This window comes from Rhagoletis pomonella, unplaced genomic scaffold, assembly GCF_013731165.1.
Source record: "Rhagoletis pomonella isolate Grant_MI unplaced genomic scaffold, Rhpom_1.0 Rhpom_scaffold_00004, whole genome shotgun sequence".
NCBI classification, from domain to species: Eukaryota; Metazoa; Arthropoda; class Insecta; order Diptera; family Tephritidae; genus Rhagoletis; species Rhagoletis pomonella.
The window spans coordinates 3,435,242-3,448,142 of NW_023458558.1; positions in this window are offsets into that span (position 1 = coordinate 3,435,242).

Below are 12,901 nucleotides of genomic sequence, written 5' to 3' on the forward strand. Positions count from 1 at the left end.
GTGGGACAGCTGCCAAAAGATAACGGAAGAACTAACATACATATTTTTATACCCGAACGCACCTGTGCACAAGGGTACTATATTTGTTTGTAACAGGCAAAACGAAATGAGATAGATAAAGACAAATGTATACATAAACGATCAGAATGAAAAGAGAAATCGATTAAGCGGTGACTGTCCGTCTGTCCGTCCGTCGGCCCGCCTGTGCACACGATAACTCGAGTAAAAATTTAGATATCTTAACGAAACTTGGTACGTGGACTTCTTTCGTGCGTAGGGCGGATGAAGTTGAAAATGGACAATAACCACGCCTACCTCCTATATAACGGTAATTTTTAAAAATACGATAACTGCCATATTTTAGTAACTAGTGAAGATTATTCACTAAAAATTGATATTTAAAATAATTTGTATACGAAAAAAAAAATATTATAAATTTTTGAGAAATGGGCGTAGCCACGCCTACTTATGGTAACCGCTGCACCAATTTCTTCCAAACTTGGCACAGTTGTTAGCCTTGCTACAGCATACCAAATGGCTGGAATTTTTAAAATCGTTATACCGAAGTTGTTTAAATCAGAGAGCAGCATTTAAATAAATTAATTAATTAATAAAAATCATTAAAATGCAAAAATATTTATACGATCAAAATTACTTTATAAAAATATGGAATTTATTTTTAGCAAAAATGGCCTCTTAGGTGCGTTTTAACGTAAAAAAACATGGAAGGTACACGAAGGAAACTTGGAAACAATGTTTCTAAACGAAGTTTCTTCATGTTTATTTGCGATTTTTGGTAAAAACAAACAAGCAACAATCTATAGCATAGATTTGCAAGAAATGGAACCGCTAAGTGGCGTTAAGTTCAGAGTAAAAACATTACTTGACATAAAATTCGTTTGTTATATCCGTTAAAAACAACACAATATCAATAAAACTTTTTCAATAGAAATATTAGTAATGTAACATCACGTCAGATACTTCGGCATAAATTCAATTAGGTACTCAGTGAAGCACAATTTAACCCTTCCATAGCCTTGGGTCAACAACGCCGTGGCTGCATGATGACTTCCTTGTCATTACAAAGCAAATCCAAAGAAACCAGAGTCGAAATGCAAATTGGTCCCAATTGCATAATAAAGTTGACAGGCGGCTAGAGAGATCGATGTGCAAATGAAGCGACGCTTCGTTGAAAGAACGAGAGAGAGAGAGCAGCGGAAAAAGACGTCCGGCCCAACCTTAAAATTGATATAACAGTCAGGGCGAACTCCGAATTTCATTCGCTAAGCTAACTTTTTCTGCGCTTTATTGCGGCTATTGCTGTCGTTTCATGCACTAAATAGCAGGAAGAGAAACGTGTTTGCGGTTATTGGCCGCAGTCTGAAATGTATAAATAAACCCAATTCCACACACACACACTCCCACGCTCAAACGTGTGCGTCTAGTGCCCTCGTCGAATCGTGGGAATTTGCTAAGCTAGCGAGCGCATAGCTCGAGGGTGTTTTGATGTGCTGCAACAAAAACAGCAACAATCACTTTAAAACAACAACAGTCATTGGTGTGCAAACACACAATACAAACAATAGACGAATGCACAAAACGAAGCGCAGCGGCAAAAGGAGCAAAGGACCACAAGTCAAATGTGAATGCACTGACACCAAAGTCTAAGTAAACAAATAGAAAAGCAATAAACAACAGCAAAATCAAAAATAGCGACAAACGCCAAAACAAACTGGTTAACACTCAACATATTCATTGCATGCACTTTGGCCATTGTTGTTGCATATTGTTAGTGTTGTCTGCGTGATTGCAATCGATCCCCAATCTTTGTCACCAGACGCATGCAAACGCCATAAATAAAATGTTGTGTAATTTGAAACCAGCCACTAATTGATTTCGAAAGGGTTTGGCGGCACTTCGATTGCTTTGTCGTAGCGCCCAATAACGTTGGTTCGACTCTTGTCCGGAGAATCCTTTCAATTGGTGTCACAAAGTGTTTGTCTGGTAATAGAAGGCATTCAATTAACAGCCAGCCAGCTGACAAGGATGTCATTTACAGATTTCATTTAAGTGTCATGGAGGAATACAATTTGCGACTGCTCTCAGGCATAACCGAGCTTCTATGTAGGGGGAAAATAAATTTGCTTGACATGACTTCAGAGGGGCAACGGTCCGAATGCTCCACCATTATACATTTCATGATCGAGAAATGGTATTAAGTATAACTTTGGTTCAATGTTTCTAAGTACCAGAAGAGAAAGAAACAGACGCATTAAAATATATACTTAAATGATAAGAAAGTCAAGCTGAGTCGATTTAACCATATGTACGTCCGTCCATCTGTTCGTCTGTATGAACGCAATATAGTCCCTCCATTTTAGAGATATCCGACTGAAATTTCGCAGCCGGATGTATTTTTAAAATGTTGTAAACATATGGCGGAACCGGCAAAATCGGACTACTATAACATATAGCTCCCACACAACTGATTGTTCAGATACGAGATTTTTTGTTATATCAGACTCATCCATTTCTGCAGCTAAGAAGACGAAATTTCACACTATTTTCAATTGCTATCAAGTATGGGAGCAATTCAAGTAGCCAAGCGAGCAGCCGTTTTCATTGTCCCAGAAGATAATTTAGGTGGGCGTTCTTAAGTGAAGCCATTCTAAGAGGCCTACCCAAGAAGCGATGAAAAAACTACTTCCTTGCATGCCTTCTTGAAGGGCCTATTCATTTACAATCTTAGCGAATGCATAAGAATTTTATTTGCAGTAAGACTTATTTGTTATAAACTTTAAGCAAATACTACAAAGATGCATGATTCTTATAAATTAAAGAGGCAACTTTAAAAGAATTCCTCCAAAAGACCGTCTGAAATACGCCTATAAAAGCCCTTCTGAAAGGCGTTCTATGAGTAGCGAGAGAAGAAGCTCATCAATTTGTGCCACTCCATACCAAAAAGATAGTAGAAAGGTATGTAGAGAGGAAGACCTCTTGACTCTCAGGAAGGCCTTTCGGAAGGGCTTTTAACTCCTGAAATTATTTCCTGGGTTCCTTAATTATATTGTAAGTCGTTTTGATTGCAATTAGAGTGCTTCCATGGGCGTACGCAGAGCATAATTTACAGGGGAGGAGGAGGCGGGCAGATTATTTGAAATGTATGTTTTATTAGAAATGTTAAAATATAGTTTTTAAATAATTTATAGCAATTTTTATTGTGACAACTGAGGGGTACCGAGCCCTGCTATGAATTGACATTGCATAAAGTTTATTATAAACTTAGTGAAGAGATAAAATACAAATTTGTTAATTAGATACCTTAATTGAAAAAATGCGGCTTCATTTTCTGCAAATCGATCTCACTTTTGTTCTTTCTACAAAACTTCCGTGAACGCTAAGCATATACAAACCTAAATTACAAATAGGTACCTTTTTCTTTAAGTGTGTGAGCGATATGATTGATTAAAAATCATAAATTGTGAAAAAAACATGATAAAGCAGTGTTTCAATTATTTTTCATAAATCGATTTTTTTGGAAAATCTAACGCTGGTTTCATAGAGTACATTTCGTCGCCTAAAATGCAAAAATCCGTAACTAAGATTATTACTTGAAATACAAAAGGCTGTAACTAACAAAAATATCAAACTGATTTGATTGATTATGACGCATTTTATCAAATTAAAAGTCCCCACATCGGCTAACGGAAAAAAATTTAGTTACAAATTTCTAGGAAATTTTTCCACGTGCTGCGCTGGATTCTACCCTGCAGAATTTCTGAGTCCCAAAGAAGAGCAAACAATGTCTCTTTCATATGTCGATTCTCTGCACAAACGCAAATATTGCAGTCATAATTTCGGAAAAATTTTATTGAGATTATTTATTTTTGCAATAATGTCATATTTTCTACATTGTCATTACGAATAGTCATTGTCATTAAAATTGCCTTATCTCATTTACCATTGCCTATTTCAATTGACGCTTTCGCATTTACAACCGGAAATGGCGTCGTTGGATGCTGATTATTCATCCGTGCATCATTTTGTTTCTTCTTCTTCTTTTTGGCACCGTAACCGCCTAAGCGATTTTGGCCGAGTTCAGCAAAGCATGCCAGTCGTTTCTCCTCTGTGCCAACAGACGCCAATTGGAAACGCCAAGTAAAGCCAAGTCCTTCTCCACCTGATCTTTCCATCGCAGTGGGGGCCTCCCTCTTCCTCTACTACCACCAGCGGATTCCGAGTTGATACTTTCAGAGCTGGAGCGTCGGTGTCCATTCGAACGACATGATCAAGCCAGCGGAACCACTGTATTTTGTTTGAGGGCGCCCAAAATATAGGTTGCGAGCTACTTGGCGCCCGAGAACTACAAGGTTGAACCACACTGTTTTAAACTATCTTGCCTACTGTCTTTGACGATTTGTCTTACAATAAACTAGCAACAATTTTAGCTTTGCTATACGAGTCGGCCGCTGTGGTGCAGTGGTAAGCAGTGCGCGCTTCCCCTCCGCAGCACCTGGGTTCAAACCCTGGTCAAAGCAACATCGCAAAACTATAGAAAAAAACAAAAAGGTTTTTTCTTAACAGCGGTCGTCCCTCGGCAGGCAATGGCAAACCTCCGAGTGTATTTCTGCCATAAAAAACAGCTTCTCATAAAAATACGATCGCCGTTCGGAGTCGGCGTAAGACTGTAGGTCTCTCCGCTTTGTGTGACAACATCAAGGCGCACGCCACAAATCGGAGGAGAAGCTCGGCCAAACACTAACATACGTGTAAGCGCCAATCTATTATTATTATTATTATACGAGTCGTCAGCGATCAAAAAAATGTGACGATCGAATTGGCTAGCTGGCTATATGCAAATATGAAGTATACATTTTTAAGCATCAGTTGAAAGTAAAACTGAAGAATACACCACGAAACTACTGCATCTGAAATTGTACAGATACATACTTACGTACATATGTTAGTACAAATATTTGCATGATCTACATACATATTTACTTACGTATGGCAAATTGGATACGTTGTATAACGGCAAAGAGACGGTTTAAAAAGAATAAGTAAAATACAATTGCCCATTTAGCCATCAGATTGCAATTACCTAACAAAATGCATGTTCTGTTCAAATTTTGCACTTGCATACATTTCATGGAAGCAATGTATATGCATACAGTGCTGAACAGAAGTATTGGCACAGTGAATTTTTCGCAATATATGCAAAGTTTTTTATTCTAATTTACTTTCAATAATTTTTTATAAAAATATTGGTCATTCTACACCAGAAAACATAGAAATAAAATCTCTAAACTTTGTGCAAAACTCAGGAAAATTCATTAAATTTGCACACTAATTTGCAATTTTTATTCAAATTTTTTAGGAAAATTCTAAGTATGCAGTCTTATAGCCAATTCAAATTTAGTATAACAAACAACAAGTTCTTCCATACAAAGGTATATTCGACAATTATCAATCAACGCGATTTTCTAGCGACTTTAAACTTGCATTTTGTCATACATACAAAAGTTTCAAATTAGTGTGCAAATTTTATGAATTTTCTTGAGTTTGGCACAAAGTTTACATATTTTATTTTTATGTTGCTTGGTGTAAAATGACCTATATTTTTATAAGAAATTATCGAAAATAAATTAAAATAAAAAACTTTGCATATATTGCGAAAAATTCACCGTGCCAATACTTTTGTTCGTCACTGTACATACATACATTAGCTATGGAATACTAGTTTGTGCATGCACTATATACAAGTACATACATACGTACGCAATAACACTGCATCTGTTTCGCATTTAGCCAGGCAAACACCTATCATCAATTACGCCGATATTTATGTTCTCTCGTTCTCTTGTGTATGTTTTCCTCTGAAACCTTTTGCACTCAAGATTGTGTGTTGCAGATAAATTGTTAATTAAAGTGATTTCCGTCTTGAAATTGCTATGGATTCCTTTGCGAAGCACGTACATGCATATGTACACCCACATATGCTTACTTACGTATTGTGATATATGTACATAAGCTTGTACATTAGGGCGGAGTTATTTGTTTGGAGAAAAATTGTCCAAGAAAGTGTATAGCAAATTCAAATTAACTAAAAATTCAAACTATACGCCAAAAATTGCGTTTGACCCTCCAAATTTTCAAAAGAGCAAGCCCTACATATCAGAAGAAAATATAAAAAATTTTGTAAAAGAAAAACTAATTTCATACAGAAAAAAATTATATTATACTGATTATTCTTAAAAAAAATTGAGATGGTCAAACGTCATTTTTGGTCTATACCCTGCAGCACGGGGGAGCGACTACGGGCCTAATGAATCGATAGCTAACTGATAAACTTCGACCAACTACTTGCAGTGTATCTCAGCGATTCATCGTCTCTCTCTGCACCACCGGGCATTATTAAAGTCGTAACTTGTGTAACTTAGGGCGCCTTCTGTCGTCGCTTTTCGCTATTCTACTTCCCACTGATTCGATTCTGCACTACCATGCGGACTACTACGGGTTAATAGAGTAGCTACTTACCTAGGAGTCGGTGCAGTAGTGGTACAAAAGTAGCGATTGACTCCAGTAGTACTTAGAATCTAATGCAGAATTGGAATATGCCATACAAATTTTTCAAAATTAAATCTGAGTTGATATGGAACAGTAGCTTATCGAGCCCTAACCGCCAAAATAACGTAAGCGCAATTTTTTTCAAAATTTTCTTTTTGATGCAGAAATGCATCTAGATGCTCTAGGAATATTTCTGCATCAAAAAGAAAATTTTGAAAAAAATGTCGCTTGCGTTATTTTGGCGGTTAGGGCTCGTTATGTCGAAAGGCTGGCTTTAGTATAATGCGGCATTTGCAGCAGACGATTGTAAATGACTCACTGGCGCCGAGCCGTTGAAAAACTTTTGGTAAATAAACACCTAGCAAGTCAATTTTCTTATTAAGTCTCATCAAAAAATTCCTTGTCATTTAAAGAATAAAGAGAATGCCGCATTATACCAAAGCCAGCCTTTCGACATAATCTAATTTTCCATACGAACACAGAATTTAATGTACATATATGAGACCAACTTAAGGGAAATTTTAGTGTGATAAAACGAGTTTCTGGTTTATCTTAAACCAACTGGTTATTTATGTCGAAACATTTTTTTAATTCCATTCGTAAACACATTTAGCCAGTTAGGCGTTATATGCTACTTATCCCAATTCTTTTAATGCTTGCACAAAAAAATCGTATTCAATGTTATCTAACAAATACAGCCTGCTCTTGAGCTTACTCATTGTTCACAAAATTTAATGCTTTTCCTACAGGGGCGCCACTTACATTTGTATATGTACGTATAGAACTGTATTAATATATGTATATGCAACTGAACATGTTGTTTCCTTAAATTCGAGCAATTCTTGATTATTTATACATACCCTTTCGTCTAACGCGATGTAAAAATAGAGTTTTCTTTGAAAAGGGTCAACTATTCGCTTTAATACTTCCTCCGGGATATGCAGCTTCCTATTCGGGTTAATGTTGAGTGTTCTCATCGAAAATTATTGAGAATTTCTATGATGTTGTTAGGCAAAGTTGTAGGTAGGCTGACACAATGTTCACCAAATAGGGTTAAGTAAAAATCATTCATATATTCCATTTTCTTAAGACAAATTTGTAGACACCAGTGCAATGGAAATATTATCGTGTACAGATTTTATATATATTCAACAAATATTGAGTATTTTAAGGCAAGGAATTGTTGAAAAAATTTGCAAATTCTTTATTACCAAAATGCTCGAAAACCGCTCAAATGATTTGGTTTTTGTTTTCTTTAATCAAAAATTCAAGAGTTTTCCTTTAGTTTGGTATATGGGAACTAATGGTTGATATCTTCTAAGTATGTTTATTTGATTCAAATATATGGGCATAAATGATTTCCCATACAAAATCACTTCGTCATCGTTTTGCAAAGACGTGCATGCGTTGGAAGTGAGGGAAGGAGACCAAAATTATGTATGTGTACGTAAGTATATATCGTCTTTTAAAGTACAAAACCGCGTATCGTCATTCTGCAGAACCGCGTAACTAACATTGGCTGCCAAAAATTGGATTTGCTCACACAGGCTCTTGGCTCAATCGTTATCCATTCGTCCTGAAATATATTAGCCAGAAATGGGATTTCTTTATAAAAAAGAGAACTATTTTGAAATATGAATGTTTCTAAGCTCTAGAAAATAATTTCTACAATTTCACATACGCGGTTTTGCATTTTGTTGATACGCGGTTTTGTATTTTGTTGATGCGCGGTTTTGCACTTTAAACGACGATATTTTGGTTTTTGATAATTGCAGTTAATGTGGATTTTTTAGTAATCTATGTATGTCTATACATATTATATATGTACACACATATATGTATGTATAAAACGCGAAAACTTTTTGAAGTGAAAAAACACTTAGAAAAAGACCGATCAAAGAATAAAAGTAAAGGTGAGTACGTACATATATAAAGAAAAGGATAAAAGTAAAGGTAAAAATAAAAGCAAAGTTGCGTGAAGATAAAGGCAATAATGAAGACCAAGGTAAATTCAAAGACTTTACTTATATAAGGGCAAAGATGAAGGGGAATATGTATATGAAGAATATGATAAACATAAAAATAAAAACAAAGGTAAATATAAAGAAAAGGATGAGAATGAGGATACCGATAAAAGTATAGTTAAAGATAGAGGAAGAAATATTAAAATAAAGGTAGTTTTAGAGAAAAGGATATACACACTCTAAAAATTTTTTGTTTAAATTTACGCATATTAAGATAGGTAACCAGTTTCCTCTCCTAATGCGTGTAAATTTACACACCGTGTTAAATTAAACTTTAGATGTGTATTTGACGTGTTTAAATTTAAACATCAAATGTCTAAATTCTAAACATTTAATGTGTAAAATTTTAAGTGCAATTTTAAACATTCTGTGTTCACAAGAAATGTGTAAACTTAGGCATTTGATGTTTTAAGCCAAAACAATGAATGTGTAAACCTCCACCAAATTACCCTTTTGGTGTTTAATTTTATACCTACACATACATATATTCTCCCAGGCGTTTTATACGTACAATAATAATAAGTCGTATATTACATTTTATTAAAAACCAGTGTTTATTAACATTTATTTATACATACCTACTACATATTTTGTATAAACATACATATGCAAGAAAAAATGCATTTACATATTATATTTTTGAATGAAACATATGCAAAAGTATAATAATAACATTGAAATAGTGATACCAGCACTGGTATTTAGTTTAGTATAAAGTATTTTTCAATTATTTCATTAAATTTTATTCCAAATGCTTGCAGTTACTCAAACAAGTGTTCATATGTTGATTTTCTTTTAAAATTGATAATGTTTTTAAGTCAAAATTTGTTATTTTTTTATATTGTTCATGCTTTAACAAAACCAAACATATACACCGCGTGTCATAACTATAAATGCACTAAAAAATTGACTAGTTTGCACCAATTATATTTTTATTTAAGTTGTGTTTTATAAAGATAAAATTTATTCTTCTATAAAAATCGTATAAATCCATGTTTCTAACCTAATGCAATATTTAAAAAAATCAACATACTTTCTTAAAAAATTCGAGCCTTTAATTAGATTTTTAAGAAAAATGTTGAGTATGTAGCTTTACAGCCCATTCAGTTTTAGTATAATAAAGTGCAAGTTTGAAGTGGCTAGGGCTTACTGTTGATTTTTGGTAATTTTTTTGCTGGCAGTGTAGTGAACTTTTTCCATGCAAAGTATGTGCGAGTTTTTTTATGCGGAACAAAATGAGCGACATCTTCAACCAAAAGAATAGCCAAAAATCAACGGAAAGCCCCAGCCGCTTCAAACTTGCACTGGCACACTTAATAAAATTGAATGGGCTGCAATCCTGCATCCTCTACATTTTTCTAAAAATCTAATTAAAGGCTTTCAATTTTTAAGTTGAATTATTTTAAATACTGTATTAGGTAAGAAACCTGGATTTATACGGCTTTTGTTTTTACTAAAACTATATTTTTATTAAAAAAATAACTAAAATTAAATAACAAAAATATAAATGGTTCAAAATTGTGAATATGTAGTGCGCTAATAACCATGACACGGGGTGTATGTTTGTATATAAGTCAAAGTTTCAAGCTTTATACAAAATTCAAAACGTTTTCATCAAAGTTTCGAACTTTTTAATCTTAATAGCTAGAACATTTTTGGATATGCAGTTTTATAGCTCATCAACTTTTAATATAATAAAGGGCAAATTTTAATCGTCTAAAAAATCACGATTATTTTTAATATTTTTTTTTGCTGACGGATTTTTCCACTTTTATCCATATGTATAAACATGAGTTAGTTATGGAATATAATGCGCAAGACCGTTCGCAAATAAAATTTCAAAAAATCAAAGTCAGTTTCTTTGATTTGTACTTGCTATAAAACCAAAAATCTCAAAAACCGTCAGCAATAAAAATTGTTAAAAAAATAGTGATATTTAGCCGATTAAAATTTAATAATATAAAAAAAATAATAATAACCAAAAACTGTTCACTTGAAAAACATTGTGAATATTAAAAAATATCAACATGTGAACACTTGTTTGAGTCACGGTGTACGTATGTGCAAGTTAAGTTTTGATTAAGCAAATATGTAGCATTATTAAAAGACACATTCAGACAAAAGTTTGTAAGAAAAGCTATGGTACAACGGTGAGTTAATAAATAAAATATTTAGTACAGTTCTTTTATTGTTCAAAAGCTGTAATTTTGCTTATGAAACTATTAACTTTTTGCAAACTGTTAATATTTTTCTTTTTACCACGTGTGGAGATGGGATAATGCTTATAAAAGAAGCGTACTAAAAATTCTAAAGTTTGCGATATTTCGCGTGGATAGATTATGTTTAATACAAAAAAGAAATTTATCACTAGTTGTAAGTTAAGCAAGAGATTACAATTTTCTATTTTACTAACTATGGTTTTTATACCCGAGCGCACTTGTGCACAAGGGTATTATAACTTTGTTCACATAACGGTTGTTTGTAACAGGCAAAACGAATCGAGATAGATATAGACAAATGTATACATAAATGATCAGAATGAAAAGAGAAATCGATTAAGCGGTGACTGTCTGTCCGTCCGTCCGTCCGTCCGTCCGTCCGTCCGTCCGTCCGTCCGTCCGTCTGTGCACACGATAACTCGAGTAAAAAATGAGATATCTTAACAAAACTTGGTACGTGAACTTCTTTTGGGCGTGGGGCGGATGGTATTGAAAATGGGCGAAATCGGATAATAACCACGCCTACCTCCCATATAACGGTAATTTTAAGAAATACGAAAAGTGCGATATTTTAGTAACTACTGAAGATAATTCACTCAAAATTGATACTTACAATGAGTTTCAGACGGAAAAGATGAATATTATAAATTTTTGGAAAATGGGCGTAGCCACGCCCACTTATGGTTACATGTGTATATCTTGGTAACCGCTGCACCAATTTCTTCGAAACTTAGCACAGTTGTTGGCCTTAGTACAGCATACTAAATGGCTGAAAATTTTAAAAATCGGACAATAACCACGCCTTCCTCCCATATAACGGTAATTTTCAGAAAAACGAAAACTGCGATATTTTAGTAACTACTGAAGATAATTCACTCAAAATTGACATTTGCAATGAGTTTTAGACGAAAAATAAAAATTTTTCAAAATTTTGGCAAATGGGCGTAGCCACGCCCACTTATGGTTACATGTGTATATCTTGGTAACTGCTACACCAATTTCTTCCAAACTTGGCACAGTTGTTGGTCCTGGTACAGCATACCAACTGGCCGAAAATTTCTAAAATCGGACAACAACCACGCCCACATCCCATATAACGGTAATTTCGAGAAATACAAAATCTTCGATAAATCAGTAAATATTGAAGCTAATTTATTCAAAATTGATGATTGCAACAATTCTTTACCAAGAAATACGTTTATGACAAAATTTTGGAAAATGGGCGTAGCACCGCCCACTTGTGATCACATATATGTATCTCGCTAACCGTTCTAGCAATTTGTACCAAGCTCGGCATGGTTATTGTGCTTGCCACATAAAAGCAAACCGTTGAAAATTGTTGAAATCGGACTAAAATTGAGGCCGCTTTTCATATAACGGTAAATTTCAGATATGCTTGAAATTTCAATATTTCGAAATATAAGGTTGCTAATTTACTTAAAATGTATACACCCCGGCTTATCATGTAGCGGTAGCTTTCGGAAAGGTGGAAAACATATATTTAATACTTGCGCCGGGTATTTAATGTTCGGCTCCGCCCGAACTTAGACTTTCTTACTTGTTTCAATTAAAATGTAGGCCACAACTTTTCCACCTGTTGCATCATCCTCTGTAAATATAAAGGATTGAATGATATACGCCTTTTTTTAATAAATATGTTAAGATACTTACCGACAACTGAACTTTTGGAACCATTGCACACCTATGGCTATGATGCCGATACATATGAATTTAATAGAGACAATAGCTTGCAAATATTTTATTACAATTTTTCTCTAGGCATTTAAAACTTGCGTTTTTTCTTGACTTATGCACATACATATGCTTCTGATACGACACCAATGTGTTTAAGTTTAAACTGCACACTATACACTTAAATGTATTCATAATTATCAAATAATATTTACTCTAAGAAACGCAGTTTTCTAAATAATGTTTAACATATAAAAATGCTGATAAATTAACTACGAATATAGTACAAATATTGTGACAATACCCGGACGCAAGAAAATTTTAATTAATGTGTTCATATATTTTGACAGCGAAACATGGCACACTTCGATTTTTTATTTTTTTCAAACACTTCATGTT